Source organism: Rhamphochromis sp. 'chilingali', assembly GCF_963969265.1.
Source record: "Rhamphochromis sp. 'chilingali' genome assembly, chromosome: 1".
NCBI classification, from domain to species: Eukaryota; Metazoa; Chordata; class Actinopteri; order Cichliformes; family Cichlidae; genus Rhamphochromis; species Rhamphochromis sp. 'chilingali'.
This window is the reverse complement of record NC_137929.1, coordinates 55250071-55276178: the sequence shown is the minus strand read 5'-3', so window position 1 is coordinate 55276178 and position 26108 is coordinate 55250071. Positions and strand designations below refer to the sequence as shown.

General features: G+C 40.4%; 1 long non-coding RNA gene across 1 annotated transcript in view; it reads left to right on the top strand.

Annotated features, from left to right (window-relative positions):
* Nucleotides 1-277: 277 nt before the first annotated feature.
* Nucleotides 278-26108, top strand: part of LOC308388471 — a 29595-nt gene continuing 3764 nt past the window's right edge. Inside the window, exons 1-3 of the long non-coding RNA XR_013970108.1 lie at nucleotides 278-394; nucleotides 1798-2023; nucleotides 2131-2308. This is a non-coding gene — a long non-coding RNA (uncharacterized lncRNA). The remainder of the gene's footprint in view (nucleotides 395-1797; nucleotides 2024-2130; nucleotides 2309-26108) is intronic.

Genomic DNA, 26108 nt, shown 5'->3' with positions numbered 1-26108 from the left:
AAAACTAAGAAAAACAATGGAATAGAATAACACAAAAATAACATAATATATACAATAGAATAAAATACTATGTTGTCAGAAAAAAATACACTTAGTGTTATTGCACATGTGTGGATGTCTGTGTTTGGTCAGCTGTGAAGTCTTTGTTGTGGAGTCTGACAGCAGAGTGTGCGAAATCTCTCCGTCCCACATGGTGGGTGCTGCAGGCTGCCATTGAAGGAGCTGCTCAGTGCTGTCAGAGTTTCCTGCATGGGGTGGGGGATGTTTTCCAACAGAGATGAAAGCTTAGCCACCATTCTCCTCTGCACAGACATCTACCCAGACATAAAACATTACATTTTATTTTAAGCTCTTTGACAAGAGCAACAATTACAAGTCCACGGAACTCTTGCAGGTATTTGATGGTTCAGTTGCACACTATTTGTCCTTGTTTAACCAGTGATATAAAATGATAATTTGCCAGGTTTATTACTATGGCTATTTCACAGTTTTTTGTACTTATTTTACTTCTTTATGTCTGTCTGCAGCCTTTGTGTTTTTTGTAGAAACTTTACTTCACTTTTTGGTTGTTATAATGTTATTGTGTTGGTTCCGTCATTTTTATGTCTCCCCAGTTGTTTTTGAATGTTTCTATTGTTCTGTGCCTTTTGTTCCTTCATTTTAAAGGCTTGTTGGTCTAGACCATGCCTATTCAACTACGAAGTTAGTTGGGCCAGACTTTCAAACCGAGGAATTTATCTGGGCCAGATATTTTTTTTGAAGCCAGTAAGCAGCAGATCATGATCAATTTCAAACCCACACAACTGTACTGAAAAACAAGTTTTTTTTTATTCCTTTTCCCCTGTAAATCTGGTGACCTCTCACAAATGCACACCAAAAGGTCCATTTAAAAAAAAGGGAGCTGTAACTAAACAATTTTTTGCACATTTGAAATAATAATAATAATAACAAAAAACATTTTGATAATTCCCTTTCAAATTAAAATAAATATTTCGCTGACCACTCACTTTTCCTGCCATGGATGGAGCCCCATCCGTCACAAGTATACAGACACGCTTCATATCCAGACCATTTTCCTCAAAAAGAGCTTAAATCTTCTCAAACATCATTTCGCCAGCTGTGTGTCCCTCTAACGGTAGTAAGCCGAGCAATTTCCCATCCAAAAAACGGACATATACGCACAACTGTGCATTATCAGTTCTGTCTGTGATCTCCTGCTATAGACATTACATCAGTTTTCTTCAGGTCATCTAACAGCATTTCAAACTCGTCTGACGCCAGAACTTCAACTCTACGAATATTTGAACTGTCCTACAGGGGTACGTTTTTAATAGCAGATGTCACACTCACTTTTCACCGCATCCACCACGGCCAGCATGCAGTATTTCACTGTTTCAGAATCTGTGAAAGGCCTTTTCTTCTTCGCCAAGAAGCAAACACGAAGGGAAGATGCTGCAGCTCTCTCTTGGGCTGTACAGGACCCTCACCATGGTACAACTCCGGTTGTAAGATTATTAAACTCGGTAAAATGAATAAGTATTTGTCAGTCCAGGCAGGGTTAAACCGACAGTTTTCATTGTCAATTTTGTGCTTTTGGAGTGAGAAAGACATGCTGTTGTCGCATCATATATTACGATAATTGTTTAACATGTTTACATCACGGTGCATTGTGGGTTAAATATTGCTAGGCTACTAGGAGTGTTGCATTCACAGTCTACACTACGCTGTAGGAATTTTTAATTTTTTTAAAATTAATTAATGAATTAATTTTTTGCATTTTCTCTGTGTTTCTGCCAGGACCACAGGCAGGGCCACTCGCAGGTTGCTTCTGGGCCGCATTTGGCCCGCGGGCCGCCATTTGAATAGGCTTGGTCTAGGGGGATCGGGTGTGAACACTCCCATAGGTGTAGTGAACTGTGTAAACAGGTCAGGTGAAACGTTAGAGGGTGGAAAGCTGCTGCCTGCTGAGTTAATCTGGAGAGCTCAGACTGACTTTATCCTCAGGCTGTTTATTAAGGAGTCGGTGGGTTTTTTCCATCATAAAACACTTGGAATAACTTTAAATGTACCTAAATCTTGTTGAACTGAAACGTTTATGGATTAAATTGTTTTGGGGTTTTTTTTTTGTAGGTTCATTAATGCTTTCCACAGATGCTCGGGGTGACTTTGAGTGTGTCTCCTTGGTGAGAAAACGGGAAGCGGTCTGCAGCCCCATATGTAGCGAGACAGAGTGAGGAGGAAGAGGAGGAAGATAAAGAACCGAGTCACTGTGGTTGTGAACAGGAAAGACGTAGCCGCATCTTGACTTGTAAGTACGAGTCATATTTCTGGAGTAGCAAGCCGACTATTTTCGGTGTTTCTGGGTAAATTTGTAACCTTTCACGAGTCTGAGTGATTCACTTCTACTCGCCGACTGGACCAGGTATGGGATTTTTTAACAGTCGTTTTATGTTTAATCCCTGTTTGTCTCGTAAACGTACAACTTTTTAAGGGGACTACATTCTGAATAAAGTCTCAGAAAACCTCTTAAAGACCAGACACCCTCGTCGCTTTGACACATCTCTAGGACAAGTAAAAAACCCGTTTTATTATATGACTTTCAAATCACAGCGAGCCATACAACTGGAAACGTAACAGACCGGTAAAACAGGCGCAAGGTATGGAAGTCCAAACCTGCCAAAAGGGATGTCCCGTTCAATGCACTGAAAGGGGATGTATGCTGTTAATAATTTGCATAATGTAACATCTGTGGTGTAATGTGCTTGTCAATCTTTTATTAACCTTGTTTTTATTCATTTATTAGTTGGTAATTATCTCTTTATATTTTCTATTACTTAGTTCCCTAAACATATTTATTCTGTTTCTCATTTGTTTCTGTGCAGAATTTTAGCTAGATGGATTAGCTAAAAACCTAAGATTTCTAACAATCACATGAATGGAGGCAGTGCTTTCAGTTTTCCACTGGGCTGTCTTGATGCATGCTCAATCAACCAGATAAGTAAATCCAATAAGGTTGATTCTGTTCATCTGGACGTAGCGGTTGTTGATCAGTGGTCATGACAATTTGTATATTAATGATAAATGAACTGATGTCACAACCAGTTGTTCATTCAGTAGTGTTAGTTTCACCCATTGTGCAAATGTACTGTTTATAAGATTGGAGAAACCTGCAGTCAGCTGAGACTGAAGAAGTCACTTGGATGCGTGACGAAACGTTTCTTCACTGAAAACACTACATCCAGATGAACAGAATCAACTTTTGGGGGGGTTTTCGTTGTATTTGTTTTATTTTGAAATATATATGCAATACTGTGCAAAAGTCTTGAGGACAATGGGTATAGGTGCAGTAATCACTTGAAAGATGCGTAAACATTTTACATACAGAGTTTATACAGAGTTTGATATGACCACCTTCATTCCTCAACACAGCTTGGACTCTTTTAGGTAAGCTTTCCTATAATTTCTTTAACCCTCTGGTGTCGACTGAGGTACTGGCGCAATAAAATCACATTACCAATTTAAGATGACATATCAGCAAGATGAATCATGCTTTAGTCTCTATGTTGAAAGTGTGGACTTTAAACTGTATAACAGTCTTTTAATTGTGTTGATAGACCAAGTAAAGACAGAGTTATGATAAATAATTTACACCATGTTTTTTCCTGAATATTCTCACCATGTGTCGTGCAGAAATAATTGGTAAAAATTTGAATTTTAAAGGACAAGTGAAAAAAAACATACATGTTTCTCACCAGTGGGAAAGTGCACCAACCCATTGAAAAATTGTGTCATGCCTGTGATCTGCTCCTCCGTCGTGTTGTGGATGGGAAATAGGAACTGCACAAATAATTTTTGTGGCATTTTATTGTGACACCTGAATGTTTATGGCATTATTTTAGTGCCTCTATTCTGAGCGCACATAAAAAAATTTGCAAGCACAAATGTTGCATGTTGAAAATTATTTTGAGCAAACAGAAGTTTAATTTGAGTGAACAAAATTCATTTCTGTGTGCAAGAAATGTATTTCAGTGTTTGCGATTATCCATATATGGTCTTTCGTTAAACATGATATATACCCTGACTTCTTTAGTAAAATATTCAATCTCGTCTCACAATACAATGACCATAATATCATTATCGGTGGTGATTTTAATTGTTAGTTTGATCCATTGTTGGATAGGTCCTCTGTGTCCCTGGCCCCAACTTTGAGAGCTGTTTCTGTACTCAATACTCTTACTAAATCTTTGGGCTTGGTTGACATTTGGAGGCACCAGCATCCGTTACAAAAGCAATACTCTTTTTTCTCCCCTGTCCATGGCAGTTTCAGTAGAATTAACTATTTCTTATTGATTCCAGGCTTATTTCGAAAGTGATTAGTTCCACTTATCACAGTTTTTTAGTTATGGGCGATCGTGGCTCAAGAGTTGGGAGGTCGCCTTGTAATCGAAAGGTTGCCGATTCGAGCCCTGGCTTGGACAGTCTCGGTCATTGTGTCCTTGGGCAAGACACTTCATTGGGGAGAAATTCAACCCCTCTTTATATCTAAATGACTGTTTTACGGATTACCTATCTACTAAAATTGCAGAATTTTTACAATTCAATGATAACGGTGCAGTTTCAGGCTCTGTTTTGTGGGAGTCCTTTAAAGTCGTCTAGTTTGCCCTTTAAGGTCTCCCAGGATTATTTTTCATACCTGGGTATTAACATCCCTAGGAACTCAAAACTCCTCTTCAGGCTTAATATTCGGTTCTAACTGATGAGCTCAAGTGTATGATAGATAAATGGAAACGTCTCCCACTTTCAATGATTGGCCGTATCAATATAATCAAAATGGTTGTGCTCCCTAAATTCACGTACCTATTCCAGAACGTTTCTATTTCAAGGTTCAAGGTTCTTTATTAATTGTATTAATTTATTTTTCTCAGGTCTTCCTTTTTCAAAGCGTTGGATGCCATTATCATGCCTTTTGTTTGGGCCTACAAGCCCCCCCGCATCTCGAAGTCTCACTTGCAAAAGCCCACGGACGAGGGTGGTCTGGGCCTTCCAGTTTTCAAACATTATTACTGGGCCTGTAATGCCAGAGCCTGGGTCTTCTGGAATCTGCATATAGTTGGTGATGCTGTGGAATGCGGGTCCAGCCCTAAATGGCTCGAAATGGAGCTTAGCACCGCTATCGAGCGCACTGGAGCATCCTTGCCAACGATCTTATTTTCAAAACTGGTTATTAAAAGTACACCATCATGTAATAACTTTATTCTTTGCAACTCTATAAAAATATTGAATCAAATCAAGAGAATCTTGAACCTCCCGGAAATGCCAACTTTTGCCCCGATCTGCCACAATCCTACCTTTAAGCCTAGTACAATGGATGCTGCTTTCAAACAATGGCCTGTTAAAAGGTTGACTGCTATAGAGGATCTTTATATTGACAATCATTTTGCTTCTTTTGCTCAACTTCAGACAAAGTACAACCTCCCTACAAGTCATTTTTTTCGGTACTTACAAATTAGGAATTATGTCAAGCAAGCATTCTCAAATTTAGATACCATCCCCGTACAGCATGTCTTTTACAATATAATGAACGAACCTCCCAACTCAAAACACTTAATCTCTCAGCTTGTTAATCTTTTTTCTTTGGCAGCCCCCTCTTGCCATATTAAAGAGGCTTTGTCAAGAGACACTGGTTTGGTTATCTCTGACGATTTATGGGCTGAAGTGTTAAGCCCGATAAAACTATGCTCTGTTAACGCCCGGCTTCAGTTAATTCAGTTTAAGGTAGTCCATAGACTGCACTATTCCAAAACCAAATTGAACAAGATTTTTCCTAACGTTTCCCCCAAATATGATAAATGTAAACTTGTGGACGGATTTCTTGGCCATCTTTTTTGGTTCTGTTCTACGCTTACAGCCTTTTGGATTTTTTATATTTTTAGTTTCTATAGCATTGTTTACTACAGGCAACTGTATCCTGACTGTCTTATGGTGATCCTGGGCTGCTACAGCAACTCCTTGGCACTTCCCTTTGCTGTGCAACAGGCCCTCATGTTTGGTATGGTTATTGCCAAACGTCTGATTCTGGGGGAGTGGAAATCTGCCTCCCCTCCCTGCTTCAAGAGGTGGCTCGAGGAGATGGTCTCCTGTTTATTAGGGCTGAACGATATATTGCATTTGCGATAATATCGCGACATGATCAAGTGCAATTTTCTAACCGCAAAGGCTGCGATTATACTCTGGACATGTCCAAATTCATGGGCTGCATCCTCCTGAGGCCGCATTTGTAGACCAATTACATCACAGCGACGCGTCGAAGGCTGTCCAAATTCGTAGACTCCTCCAAATGTAGCCGACAAATGCGTCCTCCTTTTCCCCGAATTTGAAGGATGGGTCGGGTGTGTCCTTCGTGGCCTACCACATCCCAGAATTCATAGCGCGGCCCAGCCAAACTCCAGTTTCCAACAATGGCGGCCGCTACTAAGTTTTAAAATTACTCATACTAATCTTTCTGGGTCACAAAATAAACTTTTAACATATTTTCAGGCGAGAAAGTAGTTGTGTAAACATCAAATATCTGCTCGGTTTATCGAGATATCGCATATTTGCAAAAGTGCTTCGACGTTTTTGGAGGCGTCTGCTACCCACCAGCTCGATAGCTAGCCGGGAGCTCGAGGGTTACTGATGCGGCCGAGAACGGCACAACTCCCGGCACATCATTTTCAGATCACCGCGGAGTTTCGCTGCTCGGGTTAAACGTAATATATAATTCACTTAGACAACCTAAAAATGTTATTGTTGGGCTTTTTTCAGTGTTTTGTTTGTTCGTGAGTAAATCGGTTTGGCTGAGATTAAAGTTATTAGATTAGATAAAATAAAACTTTATTAATCCCCCGGGTGGGTTCCTCCTTGGTTTTCACACAGCTGACTAAACATCAAACAGAAAACTTATTAAACAGAAGTATGAGACAGTCGAGAATTTACACCAGTGTCCTGTTATATTTTAGATAGCAAGAAGCAGACGGCTGAGTTTATTAAGCTCCACCGAGACAGCGGTGACGCTAATCAGAACTAGACCGTCCAATTTCACGGCCGTTTACTTCCGGCCTACCCGACCGTCTGAGGACCAGTGCGGCCTCTTCAGCTTTGCCTCTGCCACTTGAAGATGTCGTGGAGGCAGAGTTGAATAGTTACCTGTTGACCCCTGTCATTGACGGAGAGGATGATCCCTTAGCCTGGTGGAAGGTGCACAACATTCACTTTCCACGACTGTGCAAGATGGCCCGCAAATATCTGTGTGTGCCAGCCACAAGTGCCCCCTCAGAGCGTCTGTTCAGCACTGGAGGGAATATAGTGACCTGCACTCGCTCATCCTTAAAGCCAGCAAAAGTAGATATGCTCTGTGTAAATAATCATTCTGTACATTCGATAATCTTTAATCCTACAACTGTTTACAACTTGCATAGTTCCCATTTCTGTATAGCTGTATATCCCAGATTCTGTAAAGTTATTTATTTCATTTCATATTCTGTATAGTTTTTCATATTTATATCCTGTTCATATCCTGTACATAGCTTGTACTCACTACAGCCTGTACATACTTATAGTTATAGAATATTCACAACATACTTCATACCGTGTACATTATAACATACCATAATAGACCCATTTCTGTAATATACTCACATATCTATATTATTGCTAATATATAATGTAATATATCTATATCACTAAAGCACTTCTGGATGGATGCAAACTGCATTTCGTTGCCCTGTACCTGTGCATGTGCAATGACAATAAAGTTGAATTCTAATTCTAATTCTAATGCTGGTCTTCCTAGCAAAAAACCTGTGAGCTAGGATGATTATGGCTAGCTGAGCCATACTCATTGTTTATACAATTGCTATTATGTTTGCACTTTATGTGTAATGTTACTGACTGCAGAGATCAGTAAGATGTGTGCATTTTTTATTTATTAGTTTTATTTATTTAATATTATTTTTTAATTTAATGACTGTCTAGTAGTTCACAGATGTCGAAAAACTGAGTGTGGTAAAGCCACCGATTTTTTTTATGTATATTTCTGCAATCTGCACATTGCACTGACTTTCATTTTAATGTTTACACCAGGGTTCCTTGTCAGCACTTTATGCTCAGATGTTTGTAAGCTAAAAATAAACTATTGTGTATGTTCAAATATACTGTTGTGATTGAAGAAGTTAAATAAAAATGTCAGTCATCAATTCATGCATCACCTCATGTCATCATAACAGAGGTCTGTCTTCCAGGAAAGAACAGTTTAAAATTAATGTAATATAGTATTGGCCATACTATATGATGTATTGCTTGTCTTTGTTTAATAATACAGAAGACAAAGACCTTAAAAAATAATCGCATATCGCATCGCAATCGCAATATTGGGGCAAAAAAATCGCAATTAGATTATTTTCCATAATCGTTCAGCCCTACTGTTTATACCTGGAAGAAATTCGGTTCTCTACGTCTGATTCCATGGAGAAGTTCAGGAAGATATGGGGTCCCTTTATAGACCACATTAACAAGGACAGTCCACACCCTGGGTCCTGACCACATTGTCTTAACTGTTATCATTCTGAGCTGTTGCCCATAACTGTTATGAATCGGCTCCTCCTAGCGATCTCTGGATTCGATCTTCAATGTGGATTGGTGTTTTGACATGTATACCATTTGCTTTTGTCTTCTCTGCTGTTCTCAATAAGTGCTGGCCGTGTTGTGGGGTCTGTTTGTTTGTTTTTTGTTGCTGTTTAGATAAGATAAGATAAGATAACCTTTATTAGTCCCACACGTGGGAAATTTGTTTTGTCACAGCAGGAAGTGGACAGTGCAAAAGTTATGAGGCAAAAATTAGAATACAATAAGAATAAATACAGTACACAACTGTACAGAATAGAATAAAATAAAATAAAATACTATATACAGTAGAATAAAATAAAATAAATATACAATAAGATAAAAATAGAATACAAATACAAATACTATATACAACTGAGTAAAAATACAACGATGACAGAAAGGATTATTGCACTTAGTATTATTGCATATGTATGGATGTGTGTGCTTGATCAGTTAAAGTCTTTATTATGGAGTCTGACAGCAGTGGGGAGGAAAGACCTGCGAAATCTCTCCGTCCCACACCGTGGGTGCCGCAGTCTCCCACTGAAGGAGCTGCTCAGTGCTGTCACAGTCTGCTGCATGGGGTGGGAGATGTTGTCCATCAGGGATGACAGCTTAGCCGCCGTTCTCCTGTCACTCACCACCTCCACTGGGTCCAGAGGGCATCCTAGAACAGAGCTGGCCCTTCGGATCACCCTGTTCAGTCTCTTCCTGTCCCCAGCAGAGATGCTGCCGCCCCAGCAGACCACGCCATAAAAGATAGCAGAAGCCACAACAGAGTCATAGAATTTCTTCAGGAGTGGGCCCTCCACTCCAAACGACCTGAGTCTCCGTTTTGTTGTTGTTTTGTTTTTTGTTTGTTTGTTTTTTCCTGCTTTTTGGTTTTGACTTTCTTTTTGTTGTCTTTATTGTCTGTGTTCCTCTGTCCCGCTGTTTGTGAATGTGTAAAAAAAATTGAAACTTGCATAAATAAATAATTTAAAAACAAACAAAGAAAAAAAACAAAACAAAACATGATATATACATGATATATAAATCAATTAGGTACCTCTTAAATGTTCATGTTTGGTTTATTCCAGTGTTTGATTTGTTCCTGAGTAAATCGGTTGTGCTAAGATTAAAATTCAGCTTCATAACTGGACCGTTTACACAGCACCATTCTCGCCTTAAAAAATATCTTAAAAGATTATTTTGTGATCCAGAAAGAGTAATATTTCAAACTCCGCCACTCTGCGTTCCTCCCTAACTGCCTCATTTGAGTTTTGGACAAAATGCATTCTGGGATATTTGCCTGGGTTTGGCTACAGTAGCTAGCGAGGTGATTGGAGAACAAAGCAGTCAATCAGAATTTTTTGCATCCAAGTCTGTGATTGTTTGGTTTTGTGGCACACTTACAACGGTGTACAGAGAGTTGAGCGCGCACTAAGCAGAGATGTTGTGAGCGAACGACACACTTAGAGCATGTCCGCCGATGTCTGTGAGCGCACAAAGCAGATTTGAGGAAGAGCAAATGCCAACAACTGAGCGAGAGGAGCTGTTATTGTGTGTGTATATGGATAATCGCAAAAACCGATTTTTGCACGCAGCAATGAATTTTGTTCGCTCAAAATAATTTTCTCCTCAACATGCAACATTTGTGCTTGCAAACTTTCTTTTAGGTGCGCTCAGAATAGAGGCACTAAAATAATGCCATAAATCTTCTGTAAGTAGTTTTAAATAATTGTACAAAAAACTGCATTGGAAAAAGTGATACCACACAAGGCAAGCCAATTAAAAAATGGCCAATTATACCCCAGACTCCAGAGGGTTAAGTAGTCTTTAGGAATAGTTCCCTTTTGTTCTGTTCTCCGTCAAGAGGATTCCACACTGCTTCAGTAATGTTGAAGTCTCTGGGGGAGGCCAATCTATGATTGGTAGTGCTTCATTGTCAAGGATGGGTAGGGGAAAAGCGAAAAAAAACCCCCCCCAAAACAGGAAAAAACAGTGAATTTATTTACAGTAAGTAAGTTGAAGGATATACAGTGGGGCAAAAAAGTATTTAGTCAGCCACCGATTGTGCAAGTTCCCCCACCTAAAATGATGACAGAGGTCAGTAATTTGCACCAGAGGTACACTTCAACTGTGAGAGACAGAATGTGAAAAAAAAATCCATGAATCCACATGGTAGGATTTGTAAAGAATTTATTCGTAAATCAGGGTGGAAAATAAGTATTTGGTCAATAACAAAAATACAACTCAATACTTTGTAACATAACCTTTGTTGGCAATAACAGAGGTCAAACGTTTACTATAGGTCTTTACCAGGTTTGCACACAAAGTAGCTGGTATTTTGGCCCATTCCTCCATGCAGATCTTCTCGAGAGCAGTGATGTTTTGGGGCTGTCGCCGAGCAACACGGACTTTCAACTCCCGCCACAGATTTTCTATGGGGTTGAGGTCTGGAGACTGGCTAGGCCACTCCAGGACTTTCAAATGCTTCTTACGGAGCCACTCCTTTGTTGCCCGGGCGGTGTGTTTTGGATCATTGTCATGTTGGAAGACCCAGCCTCGTTTCATCTTCAAAGTTCTCACTGATGGAAGGAGGTTTTGGCTCAAAATCTCACGATACATGGCCCCATTCATTCTGTCCTTAACACGGATCAGTCGTCCTGTCCCCTTGGCAGAAAAACAGCCCCATAGCATGATGTTTCCACCCCCATGCTTCACAGTAGGTATGGTGTTCTTGGGATGCAACTCAGTATTCTTCTTCCTCCAAACACGACGAGTTGAGTTTATACCAAAAAGTTCTACTTTGGTTTCATCTGACCACATGACATTCTCCCAATCCTCTGCTGTATCATCCATGTGCTCTCTGGCAAACTTCAGACGGGCCTGGACATGCACTGGCTTCAGCAGCGGAACACGTCTGGCACTGCGGGATTTGATTCCCTGCCGTTGTAGTGTGTTACTGATGGTGACCTTTGTTACTTTGGTCCCAGCTCTCTGCAGGTCATTCACCAGGTCCCCCCGTGTGGTTCTGGGATCTTTGCTCACCGTTCTCATGATCATTTTGACCCCACGGGATGAGATCTTGCGTGGAGCCCCAGATCGAGGGAGATTATCAGTGGTCTTGTATGTCTTCCATTTTCTGATGATTGCTCCCACAGTTGATTTTTTCACACCAAGCTGCTTGCCTATTGTAGATTCACTCTTCCCAGTCTGGTGCAGGTCTACAATACTTTTCCTGGTGTCCTTCGAAAGCTCTTTGGTCTTGCCCATGGCGGAGTTTGGAGTCTGACTGTTTGAGGCTGTGGACAGGTGTCTTTTATACAGATGATGAGTTCAAACAGGTGCCATTCATACAGGTAACGAGTGGGGGACAGAAAAGCTTCTTACAGAAGACGTTACAGGTCTGTGAGAGCCAGAGATTTTCCTTGTTTGAGGTGACCAAATACTTATTTTCCACCCTGATTTACGCATAAATTCTTTACAAATCCTACCATGTGGATTCATGGATTTTTTTTTCACATTCTGTCTCTCACAGTTGAAGTGTACCTCTGGTGCAAATTACTGACCTCTGTCATCATTTTAAGTGGGGGAACTTGCACAATCGGTGGCTGACTAAATACTTTTTTGCCCCACTGTATACAGTTCATTAATTCTGTGGCTTCTCTGAGGCAGGTCCCGGAAATTTCTCTCGACGTTGCGAGTGTCTGTGTAGTGTAAAACAGTTCCAAAACAATCCTGTTCTTGTGCTCCGACCTGTGGCTCCTCTCTTGTACTTCTCCCGCGGATCCACTCTTGTAAAAAGACACTCTCCGTTCCCAATTCCTGATGTAAAAACACACATGATGGCAGGCAATTCTAAACAATAAGCGAGGTTCAAACACAATTAATCACGGCTGTACTGACGAGGATTGACTCAATGATCCAGTGTCGACCGGAGCTTAGCCACACTGCTAAATAGGTCGCTCTTCTGATGGTAAGCCGCACAGCTAATGAAGGCGAAGAAGAAGAAAACTTATAACCAAAGGCGAGCTGCTTAATTAGGCTGAAAAAAGGTACAAAAACAAAAAGCAAAACACACTGGGGAGAAACTAAGTAGAACTGAACTGGGAAAAACTAAATGCTAAACACAAAAGACGAACAAAAACTTGAACATGGAAAACCCTTGAGATGTGTAAGTATGGAACCATGACGAGACCAACAGACAACCTGACACTGAAGAAAAGAGGACAGAGGACATGAGTACACACAAGAATAATATGGGGATGGGGAACACAGCTGGGACAAATCAAATCTAACAAGATAAGGGAGAGCAATTTGGGGTTAGTATCTTGCCCAAGGATATTTGGCATACAGACTAGGGGAAGCCAGGAATCGAACCACCACCTTTCCAATCAGTAGATGACCTGCTCTGCCGCCTGAGCTACAGCTACCTCAAGGTGCAATTACCTCCAGCGCTAGACACTTACGCAACCTAAACTCTCTCTCCGGGAGCGAGAGATAAGCAAAAACACAGGGAGACAGAAAAAAAGAGGGAGACACTAACAGAAACAACAAACACAAGCATAGCGAGGAGGTCAGCCGCGGAGGACTGTCATACCGTGACAGTGACTGTGTATTTTTCTACCTGGGTTTTGTTTACTGCACTGGAAGTGTGTTTGGCATCATTTTCATGCTGAAAAATAGAACTTTTTTAGTTGGCATTGCATGATGGATCAAAATCTGATGCTACTTTTCTGTGTTCATAATTCCATCTATTTTTATAAGATCTAAACACCACTGGTTGTAATGCAGCCCAAACCATGACAGTTCCTCAGACATTTTGTACACGTGGCTGCAGACATTCACTATTGTAGCTCTCACTTGAACTTCTCCCTACCTTCTGAGAAAAACTTGAACACAAGGTTCAAGGTTTGGATTCATTACTCCATCAGAGCTGTTGCCACTGACTTTCAGTCCAGTTCTTGGGTGGTTTAGCACACCTCAGCTTTGTCTCCCCGTTTCCTCTTCCTTAAGAAGGACTTTCACTGACATTGTTTCTGAGTGAACAGTAGTTGGATCAACTGAAGAGCCAGGTGCATCTCTCAGGTCCTGTGTCAGGTCTGTGTTGGATCTCTTTCCATTTTTTTGATGACATGACTTTCAGATAATCTTCCTGTATATACCGTATTTCCCGGACTACAAAGCGCACCTGAATATTAGCCGCACAAGCTAAAATCAGGGGAAAATCCTGTTTTGTACATACATTAGCCGCACCAGGTGTTTCAATATTGACTTATCATATGTAAGAGAATATGCACAAAGCGAATTGTCAGGAAAGAGATGGCTGTTTGGAGACACACCCCTTTTATTAATATTTTGAAAAACAAGTTATGGGTACATATTTGCACATGTAGTACATAACAGTAACCTACAGCACACCAGAAAAATAGATTCGGACTACCTTTTAGGCTCAGGTGCAGTGACACGGCTTTAACAAGAAGAAAAGTCAGTCATTCACCACCATCTTCCTGCGCACTAAAACCACCAAAGTCCTCTTCTCCAGTGTCGGAAACGAACAGGCTCAGGATGGCTTCGTCATCCACTCTCAGCTTCTTTCCTTCGTTGTCACTTTCAAAACCAAAGATAATCCTCATTGTCATTGTCAGTGTCGGAGTCGAACACCCTCTGAAGGGCCGTGGCGGTGTCCTCCTCTTCATCATGCAGCAGTCCAGCCCTTCGAAATCCGTTGGTGATCGTGGATGTTTGCACACTTTTCCACGCTGTCAGAATCCACCGGTAGAGTTGAGCACAACTTGCTTTTCGCAAGTTTATCGCCGTTCATCATCCACGACTCCCGCTGAACGCGTAGCGCTACTTTGAAGTTTGTTTTTCGCGCTACTTGTACGGCACTATGTTGCCTGGCGGATGGACATGTGACCAACATACCACTCTTGAACCCCGATCCTTCTGCCAGGCAACGTAGTGCCGTACAACAGCGGAACAAACAAAACAAATCGTCTTACGATATGACAAAAATCATGGACAATCCATAGAAAAGCCGCACCTGACTAAAAGCCGCAGGGTTCAAAGCTTGTGCAAAAAGTAGCGGCTTATAGCCCGACAATTACGGTAGTTAATCTTTTAGGCCTCAAAATTATTTTGTCCTTCACTTGTCCAGTTTCTTGTAGATTTATTTGCCTTTTTTGGCATCTACTTGATAGAGAGAGTGTTTGTGTCACATTTTTAGAAAAAATCTAAGGCAACATTTATTGTGTGTGTCAGTGATACTTTTGATGTTTTACATTTGTAATAACAGCTTACTGAAATGCTAGATTTTACTGCAAAGAAAAAAGTATTTTGGTACTGAGGTAATTCCATGCTGTCAAACAGGGAAGAAGAAGTGACTCACGACCTGCTAAGTTAACCGTTAACAACAGTGAGTCAGAGGGAGAGTCCCTAGTAAAACATGGTAGGGTGGTTCAATTGGGACTCAGAAACAAAGTTCACTGTCCTCACATTGTCAGATATTTTAGAGTCAGTGAGAAGCTGCTGTGCTGCAGAAGTTTCTCAAAACCAAAAGAGGTTTCAGTTTTAGTCAGGTGTCTCAAACAGGAAGCCCCAGCTGCATATAAATGTTGTGAGGTTAGTTTGTTCTTTACATATTGTTATTTTCTGTTTGCATGTTGCAGTTCCTCTCTGCTGCTCCATTGGTCAGTTATTTTCAAAACAATATATTCGCGAGTGAGTGAGACACAGACTCATTCAAGGGTTTTCATAAATACTTTATAAATTGTGGAAGAAAATTCAAACAAGATAGCAAACATTTTTCAGAGACACTTGAGGCAAAGTCCTCCTTCTGTTATAACTAAGAAAAAGAGCTGATAGTGAAAATACCCCTCAGATGTGTTGCAGTTGTCGCAGGAAGAACTGATGACCAGAAAAAGGTCTCAACTGACAAACAAGGAAAATGGAAGGAAATGAAACCGTGATCTGTGCGATATGAAAAAATTATATTGGATGATGATATTAAACACAGACATCGATGCAGCAAAAGTCTTCTGCCACTAAGTAATATTTAAAGATTATGGAGAGAGTTTACAAATCAGAAGGAAAAAGGAGTCTCCTGTGCTAAAAATTAGCCTTTAGACTCAAACATAAGAACATAAGAACGGGTGCCATATAATAAAGTTCTACGATGATAATAGCTGACATTTTTTAATACATGGTTTCATGCATTGGTCAAAAAACTCAACTCCAGGTGCACAACGCCCAGTCGAAAGTACTTTACACAAGTTGAGTTGCCGTGTTTATATTACGAGTTTTGGGTCAAAATATTGAAGGAAATCATAGCATACTACACTGCATATGTGATCCCTGTGTGAGCCTAACAGTACACTGAATTAAAGACTGTGCAATCTGCAGTTGATGTCTGTAGACAGGCTAGTTTCCTGATGACCAAACAGGAGGAGCAATGATAGCTGTAGGCCTCAGGAAGCACTTCCATGACTGTCACTATGTGACTGCAGTAAAGCCAAATGTGGCATGGCAGCCAAGTGAAAAGGCGTGGGTCTAGGTCTTCAATCCTGATCCATACCTTTAGTATTCATGGGGCAAACTTACACATGCTACATGTGAAAGGATATTTTCTATGTGGCTGTTGTTGTACATGGTCTAGTAGTTGAAGGTAGTCTTTGGGTCCAGAAAATCAGGTCAGTACATCAATCCTTTGTACGTTTTTTCTAAACATAGCAGTGGGTGACTCATTTGGGTAGTCGTGTACACCAGGGCTGAACTGGGACAAAAAATCGGCCCAGACATTTTGACTAGAGACCGGCCCACCAGGTATTATAGGAAAAACCATAAAGCCTTTGAATGAAAACAAACGCCGTTGTCACAGTGATGTACACTGTCTTGTTGGTATATATGTATCAATCTAATAAACTTAGACCTACACCATCCTCCCTATTCTGGTATTCTAAACAGTACCTGAAAGTAGACTGCTTGGTCGAGTTAACCTCCTGAACTATCTACAACACATGGTGAAAACCTGAAATTAAGACAAAGAAGACTAGAGGTGAGACATGACCATTACTGATTACTGATGACAGATTTAGATATATTTTCATAAAGCATTCATTTGCCACATCAATAAACAGCATGGCAGGGCAAAATATTTTTTCTAACATGGCAACCTTTAAAAAGTGAAAGGAGACAGAAAGACAGGTAAGAAAGAATAAAACTTAATTGACTTTTTGATGGCATTTTACACAAAGTACTGGTGCAGTATCTAGAAAATGTGGGAAAATACTGGCATCATATCCAGTACTTAGTTCTGAAGAAATTATGTTGGGACCCTCAAAAACATTACTATGTACAATAATGGATTTCTATATTTTACATCAGATGAAAACATTTGTTTTCAGACAATTATTTATTCAAAGTTTTTAAATGACATAACAAAGAAAAGTATTTCTTTGTGCCCACCTTTCCCTTTTAATTCCCTACATGGACCCCTGGCAACGCTTTGCTAGACCCGCCCCTGCACAGTTACCAGCTGTCAGCTACTTAGAAAAGGATCCTGGTGTTATTTGTCTCTCAGAAACAGTTCATAACTTCCCTTCAACTCATTCATGTGACCTAAAAGGTAAACCTGTTTCTCCATCACAGCTCTGATGATCCAGTAAGGACATCTCCTGGTTTCATCTTCATGTTTCCCTCTCACCAGATAACCAAACCGACATCATGACCAACAGCTTTACAGCTGTGGCTCCATCAAACATCAGCTGATAGTAGAAATTAATATTAAATAAATTCTAACAACAGCTGATCAAGCTTAAACGTGCTGCTGTTGTTTAGCGCGACATCTGCTGGTTTCTTCTTTCTGGCGCAAAGTGGGAGATAAACAAACAAGAGAGAAAAGCCGATCAGCTGATCATTGATCAGTTTCATGATTGAAGTAGAAACAGGAGGGAGAGGGGGGAGAGAATGAGAGAAGAAGAGGCAGCTGTGCAGCAAAGACACAGAATAACTCCAGCTTTGTGTGTTTTTTTCATTGTAGCTGAAGTCCGGGACAAAATGTTCCTTTTCACCTCAATACGAGATGATTCCATTTTTTAGTTGGCAACTCTAATAACTAACCTTATAAATAAAATAAGATAAAACAAGTTCAACATCAGTAATATCATAGCACCCGCCCAGCTGTATATAAACTCCGTCATGCTAGCTAGCACGCAGTACGACTAAAAAGTCAGCACAACAAAGATAAACTCCACCTAAACTTGGTTTATATCTGACCCAGATAGACTGCAGGTCATAACTTCTTACCTGAAGTTCAGTTCACCACCTCAGGTCTCTGCTCCTTCTGCCTTTCCGTCATCCACCTGCCAGCGTGTTGCATCTGCTGGCCTCCACCACTTGCTAATGTTACTGAATCTGTGGAAGCTCCGCAATAGCCACCACCAAACAACTGAGTTATTTTTACACATCTCCCTTCATCTGGCCAATCCACCACCTTTCAGTGTTTACACCGTTACGGAAGAAAAAAACGAAAAAAAAAACCCCATCGGCCCATAAAAACGAAAAACCACCAATCCAGCTACACTGAAAACGCTACGTCCAGATGAACAGAATCAACTTTTGGAGATTTACTGACCTGGATGATTGAGCATGCATTAAGACGTTAAACACCACTTCATAAATTTACAGTGGCATGTGGTAATTTCCATCCCTGGTCGCATGCATTGCTCAGGTTTGATTTTGGTCAATTTTTTAAGATCTGGTTCCTTGAGCCATTTTATGAGCTCAGGATTTTGTGTTCTCAGTTTCTTATATTTTAGTATCAATTGTTCCTTTAAAAATGATTTTATTAATTAGCAATAGTATGCTTTGATGCACAAAATTGTTGCTGCTGAAAAGTAAGATGGTGTGCCTCAGGATTTTACTGTCCTATGTACATTTTTTATTGACCTGCGAACACACATGTAATGTATAAAGTGCTCTGAGTGCTGCAGTAGAGTACAAAGGATCTATATAAGGCATGATATAATTCTCTGGAAGACACAGGAGAAGATTATTCTTTAATTCCCAAACTGCAGGTTGTACTCTCCCTGCACCCCCTTCTTCTCTGAGGCAGCTCTGCTCCCTGTGTCTTTAATCCATAGGTGTCAAACTCTGGCCCGCGGGCCAAATTTGGCCCGCAGCCTAATTACATTTGGCCCGCGAAGCCATACCAAATTATTATTAGAGCTGGCCTACTGGTATTATACAGCTAATATATATATTGTTTAGTATTAAGCTTTGCTTGTTCCATATTCAGTTTTTCAGAAAAACTTGTTTGAGTCCATAAGAAGAGATTCATTCTTAAATCTGGAGGAAGATTTTTTTTTTCAGTAAATATTAATGTTAGCCCGCGACCTTGTTCCAGTTTTGAATTTTGGCCCACTGTGTATTTGAGTTTGACACCCCTGCTTTAATCCATCAAGCTTCAATAGAAAGGATCAGAGCAGTCCCTGGGTATAAGGCAAGGCAAGGCAAGGCAAGTTTATTTGTATAGCACAATTCAACAACAAGGTGATTCAAAGTGCTTTACAGAGACATTAGAAACAAGAACAACTAAAAAGCATGATTTAAAATTGATTAAAACAAGCAAATAAACTAACTAACTAATTAACAAACAAACAAACAAACAAACAAAACAGTATATAAAATCAAAACAGATAAAATACAGATATAAGATAGAAGGGAAAACAAACTTTAAGGGAACAGTCACTTCACCTCTAGTAGCTTGACTTAAAAAGAAGCACACTATACAAACTATACAGTACAGTATATATAGAGAGGAGACAACAAGGCTCTGGTTATATCTGTGCAAAAGTAAGTAAGTAAGTAAAAGTAAGCAAGTTTAGAAAGATGAGTTTTTAGCTGTTTTTTAAAAGCAACCACTGAGTCCAGTGTTGTTGTGTCTGTTGACCCAAGACGGCTTATATTTCCATGGCGACTTATAATTAATGGCTGCGATAAAGCCATTTAAACCAGCGGTCCCCAACCTTTTTTGCGCTACAGACCGGTTTGTGCGCGACAATATTTTCACGGACCGGCCTTTAAGGTGTCGCGGATAAATACAACAAAATAAAACTAGTACCGGTACCCAAAAAAATAAGATTTATTCATAACACACATGAAAAGACCCGGGAAAACAGAGTTAACGGAAAAAAAACGATAACAAAATAACGCTAAAATCCGATAAAAACCCTGAAAACCATACATTTAACATCCGAGTCTCACTCTCGCGGCCCGGTAGCAAATGACTCACGGACCGGTACCGTTCCGTGGCCCAGGGGTTGGGGACCGCTGATTTAAACCATCGTACATAGAAAAAACTTGCAATAAATCGAGTTTATTTGATATATCGCCCACCCCTAGTTCTTTGTTTGAGAAATTAAGTTAGGCATAAGTCGCATAATTACATATTTAAGAATTAGATGTGAAGATGCAATATGCTGAACCATGGTATTCACATTTGAGACTGTCTGAGAGTCAGCTGTAACTTGATAATTGATAGTTGAAAATACTTCAGGTCTTTTACTTGTAGTTTTGAATGTTATCTGTAATGTTTCCTGTAATGCTGCTAGAAAATACAATCCCACATTACAAAATTTGTTAAGGTGTTGAGGTCAAGTGTGAAACTGCTGTCTACTGAACTGGCATCGACTTGTGTGGCTCAGGTGTCATTTTGGCCCATTCTTACACAAACAGTCTTCAGATCCTGAAAGTTCTGTGGGCCCCTGCTATGAACTCTATGTGCTATGAAGAGTTTATTCTAATTTAGTATCAATTATTCAGTCAAGTAATCAGATAAGAAATGCTTTTTAATGATTAATAGTAAATATTCAAAAGAGGGAAAAAGCAAAGGTCTACTCAAACAAATTTGCTTATGTGCAAGATGCTGTGCCTCAGAGTGTTTTTTCCCCATGGCATTTTTATTGGCCTGCAAAAAACCCCAAACTGTATAGTTATAATTTTAAACATTAATGTAGTTGTAATATTTATTTTGAGTGACTGCGATGTTTATCAAACATGAAAAAAGTTTATGTTGAGAAACATAATGTTAGAAGACTCATATAGTCTGGGATTGGACTGTGAGTCCTGTGTTTGTGTTCTGTCTTCCTGGCTGTCTGCCTTCCCTGTCTTGTTCAGTTAATAAATTTGTAGTACTGTCCCTATAGCCATATAGTCATTTCCCCTGTTGCCAGGTTTAAAAAAGGACGGTGTTAATTTTCATGAACGAGATGCCCTCATGACTTATCGAGTGATGCTGCTGGTAAGCCAATCGCTGGCATTCAGTCTATGACGTCACATTTTAGTACTTGCTCGGATCAGTTGGAACCCGAGGTGAGCAAGTATTAAAAAGTACTTGATATCAGGTACTATAACCTAATGGAAAACCCTGAAAATAGTGGCAAACCATGCCGAGTCGATCTGAGTAGGTACAGTTGAGACCAAAATTATTATCCCCCCTCATGACATTGGACAACACTCTTGATTTCAATATGAAAATGTTAACAATGAGAGCGTTCTTATAGTGTATCTGTTTCCAAAATAACAATGTCCCTAAATTCAATCAGGATATTTTATTGATACGCCGAGTTGAAACAAAAAAGGGCAAAAATGAGACATCCAAAATTAGTAGCCACATGGCTATTAAGATACTGTACCCTTTCTGAGCTACAACTGACAACAATATCTTAGAGATTGGTTGGCACAGGTCTCCTGAGATATTTTGGCCCATTCCACCATTGCACATTCTTCTAGCTGGTCCAGATTGCATGGTTTCCGAGCACGGTCATTCACTTTGAGCACTCGCCACAGATTCTCAATAGGATTGAGGTCTGGGCTCTGTGTGGGCCACTCCAGGATCTTGGTTTTGGTATCCTTGAGGAACTGTTGGAATATTTTGGTGTATGCTTTGGGTTATTGTCTTGTTAGAAGACTCAGCGACAACCTAAGCCTAGACTTCTTCTGGACTGATGGTCCTGAAACCCACCACCATGAAGAGCCCTCACAACTGTGTTCCTTGAAACAACTCCAGAAGAGTCAGCAAGAGTCGGCCAGGTCAGCAACAATGGTCTTGGCAGATGTACAGGATTCCTTGTGTAACCGGTCTGCAAGTGTTACGCCTGTCAATGCGTTGTGTTCTGGCGTGAAAGTAAGAGGCAGGAGACAGCACTGGGCCTTTGGCTCTTTACTGCACATCTGCAACACAGAAGTAAAGGTCTGAGCTGTTTGTGTCACGCGCCTGCCAGGACACCTCTCCCCGAACGAGTCTCTTAATAACAAAACGTAGCAGTTCGGCTATATTCACATTGCAGCTTGGGGTCTAAACAAACTTTAATTAGCTGAGAGCAACGTGGCAAGTGACTTACCTCCGGCCACGCTGAAAGGAGCTGTGACCGGGACACACGTGCACGCGCCTACGTCACCACGCAGCACACAAAAACACGAACACACACAGACTCAGATAACATAGGTAGGAGATTGAGATGCAAAATGAAATATTTAATTTTAAAGAAAAGGTGTTTTGGGTCAAATTCACAAGTATTTAACGCATTTGTTACACTTGCTGACATCTCTGAATCCAGAGTTCTTGAAATCTTGCACTTACAGCCACAGCCAGGTTTGTTTCTTACAGAATTTTTCTCCTTGTACTTGGCAATGATGCAACGTATAGCAGTTCTAGACACTGTGAATCAATTGGAAATGCCAGTGTAGCCTTCCCTTCTTTCTGAGCTCCAGACTTATTTCCTTTGTTTCTGGCACGGTGAATAACAGTAGTCCCTCTCATGTGTTAAAGTGTCCCGTTCCTTTTTATGTTGACTGAATGTTGCAAGGAAGCCAATTGACTGCACAGGTGTGGTTTCTGTAGGTTACTGTAGGTGTGTTTTGAAAGAAAATATTCACATGGGGCTAATATTTTTGAACACTGCATTTCTTTTGCTATATTTGATGTCAAGCAAGCCTAAGAATACATTTTATATTACAAAATGTACCAAAAGCTATTAAATAGCACTGGTGAATGTTGCATTATATCAAGTTTCATCAATGTTGCAAACATTGGGAAGAGTTTTAGGAGTCCTGGGGGGCTAATAATTTTTGCCTCAACTGTTCTAATGGAAAAGGGGCTTATGGTTTCTCCCTTCCTGTTCCCATGTTCATCTCTCTGTGTTTTGTCGTTTTGTCTCCCCAGTCTATCTTGTCCCCATGTTTATCCCCACACTCAGTGTCATGTTCACGTGTCACTGGCCTGCGATTTAATCTGAGATGCTAAAATTTCAAGGGAAGGAGTCTATATATGGGTGCAAGTGTATGTGAAGCAGAATGTGTAGTGAGGCATGGTGGCCAAGTGATAAGGCATTGGTCTTTGGTAAATCGCAGCTCATGGGTTCAAACCCCATTCATACCTTTCCTGTAATCTTGAATGGGGCTCCATGCTAAGAATGGAAACAAACAAGGATTTTAGTCTAGTATTGGAGTAGGACTATTATACTAGTGGACTGATGTCATATAATGAGGTACCTAATAACAGAGAAGAGATGCACAATATCTTTCAAGAACTGGATAGACTTGTGAATTAATTTGACCTAATTTTAATGACTAGCAGTGGTCATTCATTTTTCTATGCATTTAATAGCCTCGCTTCGGTCAGTCTGCCCAAGGGCAGCTGTGGCTACAACAGTAGCTTGCCTCCACCAGTGTGTGAATGCGAGAGTGAATGAATAGTGGAATTGTAAAGTGCTTTGGGTGCCTAGAAAAGCGCTATATAAATGCAATCCATTATTATTAATTTGACTGACCAGTCTAAGCACTCACTGAGACTTGCATCAATGTTAGGGTTGTAAACATCTGCACCTGGTTTGGGAACAGCACCAAGCAGGACAGACGAGATCTGCAAAGAGTGGTGCGCTCAGCCGAACGCATCATTCAATCAGAGCTCCCTGACCTGCTGTCCATCTACACCAAGCGGTGCAAGTCCAAAGCTAGGAAGATTATGATGGACCTCTCCCATCCCAACAATGGAGGTCTGGGAAGCGCTTCCGCTCCCTTAAGGCCAAAACAGAGAGAATGAGGAGGAGCTTCTTCCCCCAGGCTATTCGGGGCCTGAACCAGGTGTACGACTGGACTCTCCCAAACACGTCACTATAAGACTGGACTCTCACACACGTCACCACACGCACCACCACACATTTCCTATAATCCTATAATTCCTATACTTTATAATCTTTATAATCTTTATAATCTCTTCTTCTATTTGCACATTCTTAACTGTAAATTCCTAAGTTAATTTGTAATTTTTGTAGTAAACTGTAAATTGTAAATATTGTAAAACTTTTCTTCTGTCATTTAATGGTCGGGCATTGTACAGCTACAAGCATTTCACCCCCATGTCATACTGTGTATGGTTGTGTGTGTGTGACAGATAAAATTTGAATTTGTATTTGAATTTGTAAACTAAAGATCATGAGATCAGTTCCCACATCAGAATTTACCTGGATATGTTATGTGTGGCGAGTCCCTTTGAATGTGAACATTAATCATAGAGTGACACAGTCTTTGGCCCATTCATCCTTCCTTCAATTATATAAGCACCAACTTTCAACATGCTTTTTCTTTAACAATGGGGTCTTGCGTAGTGAGCGTCCATACAGACCATTGTGATTGAGTGCAATACTTGCATTGCTGTTTTATTTGAAACTGTTGTACCTGCTAGTTCCAGGTCTGATTCACTTCCAGATGATTGCCCCAGCAGTGCCTACTGGAACATTCAGTAGTTTAGAAATTCATCTGTAACCAATGCAATCCATATGTTGTATGTGACAGCTGGGGAATGAGACATCTTTTTAAAGGCCATCAGTTGGGACTAAACTAATAAGAACTTAGTATAGCCCATGATTCAGTAGTTTGGAGAACCACCTTTAACAGAAAGAGCTTTAACTAATTCTTTTTTTTATGACTTTCCCTATGTCTCTCTGAATTTTGGCCCAGTTTTCTTTGCTAATTTATGTTTGCAGACATTTTTATTGTATTAAGGTCCCACCGTAGCATTGTAATTAGGTTGAGGTCATCGTGGCCATTGTGTTGTAGATTTGCTGCTGTACTTGGGATTACTATCATCCAGTTTCAGCTAAGCTTTAGCTGTCAGAAAGAGGGCATCGCATTTGATTCTAGAATACTTAAGAATACTACAGAGGAATTGATGGTTGCCTGCAATGTGCAAGGGTCCTGTGGGGGCAAAACAAGTTCAAACCATCATGTCTCCACTATTGTCCTGACAGTTAGTATGACGTGTTTGTGCTGATATACTGTGTTTGGTTTTCTTCAAACATGGTGCTGTGTATTATAGGCAAATATCTCCACTTTGGTATTGCCTGTCTGGTGGTTGTTCCAAAGGTCTTGCGGTTTGTTAAGATACAATTTTGCAAACCTAAAGCTGCAGATTCTGAGTAGATGCTTAGACTCCTTTAAAAGTTTGATGGCTCACAACTTTTCCAATTAAATGAAGAAAAAAAAGGAAGTACTTGCTTGTGTCAGTGGCAGATTTATAAGCTCAAGATCATTTTGCAACATTTGCTAAATCCGCTGTCACGAACTCTGGGGTAACTTTTCACTCATCGTGTTACCCCAGACTCAGGAACTCTCTCCCTTCTGAGCCTGAGATCTGTAGACTCAGTGGTCTCTTTTAAGAAGCAACTAAAAACTAATCTTTTCAGATTTGGTTGTAGTGAACTCTTTTTTTCTTCTTCTTAATGTTTTGTTGTTGTTGAGAATCACTTTGTGATCTTTGTCTTGATAGGTGATGTATGAATAACATTTTACTCACGTATATACCCTGAAAACTTTCTTTTCCCCACGTATATAGCAGCTGAATTGGGGTAGATCAGCAGTTGTATTAGATACCATCATCAGTTTGATCATCATAACATTGTTAAAAAACGGTTCTTGGAGTAACCAGAATTATATTATAATGATCGGAAAAACGGTGAGGGGGAAGCATAGTCTTAAACAGAAGCCCCAGGCACACCACCAACCTGTTCATGTGTCTAACCATTTTTCCCCACTCAGCGACAAACCCACTGGGGGTCAAACTCTGGTAATTGGCGATTCTGTTCTCAGACATGTTGAAGCTAGAGACACCAGCAGGGGCCAGAGCAGGCGACACTGAGGGAAACGTAAAACTGCTGGTTAAGGGTAAACGTAAATTCAGTAAAATTATAATTCACGTCGGCAGTAATGACACCTGGTTACGTCAATCGGAAGCCGATTGACTGATTGAAGAAAATAAGAACAACCCCAGGTTTCTCTTCAGCACTGTAGCCAGGCTGACAAAAAGTCAGAGCTCTACTGAGCCAACCATCCCTTTAACGTTAACTAGTAATGACTTCATGAACTTCTTCACAAATAAAATTTTTATCATTAGAGAAAAAATTACCAGTAATCATCCCACA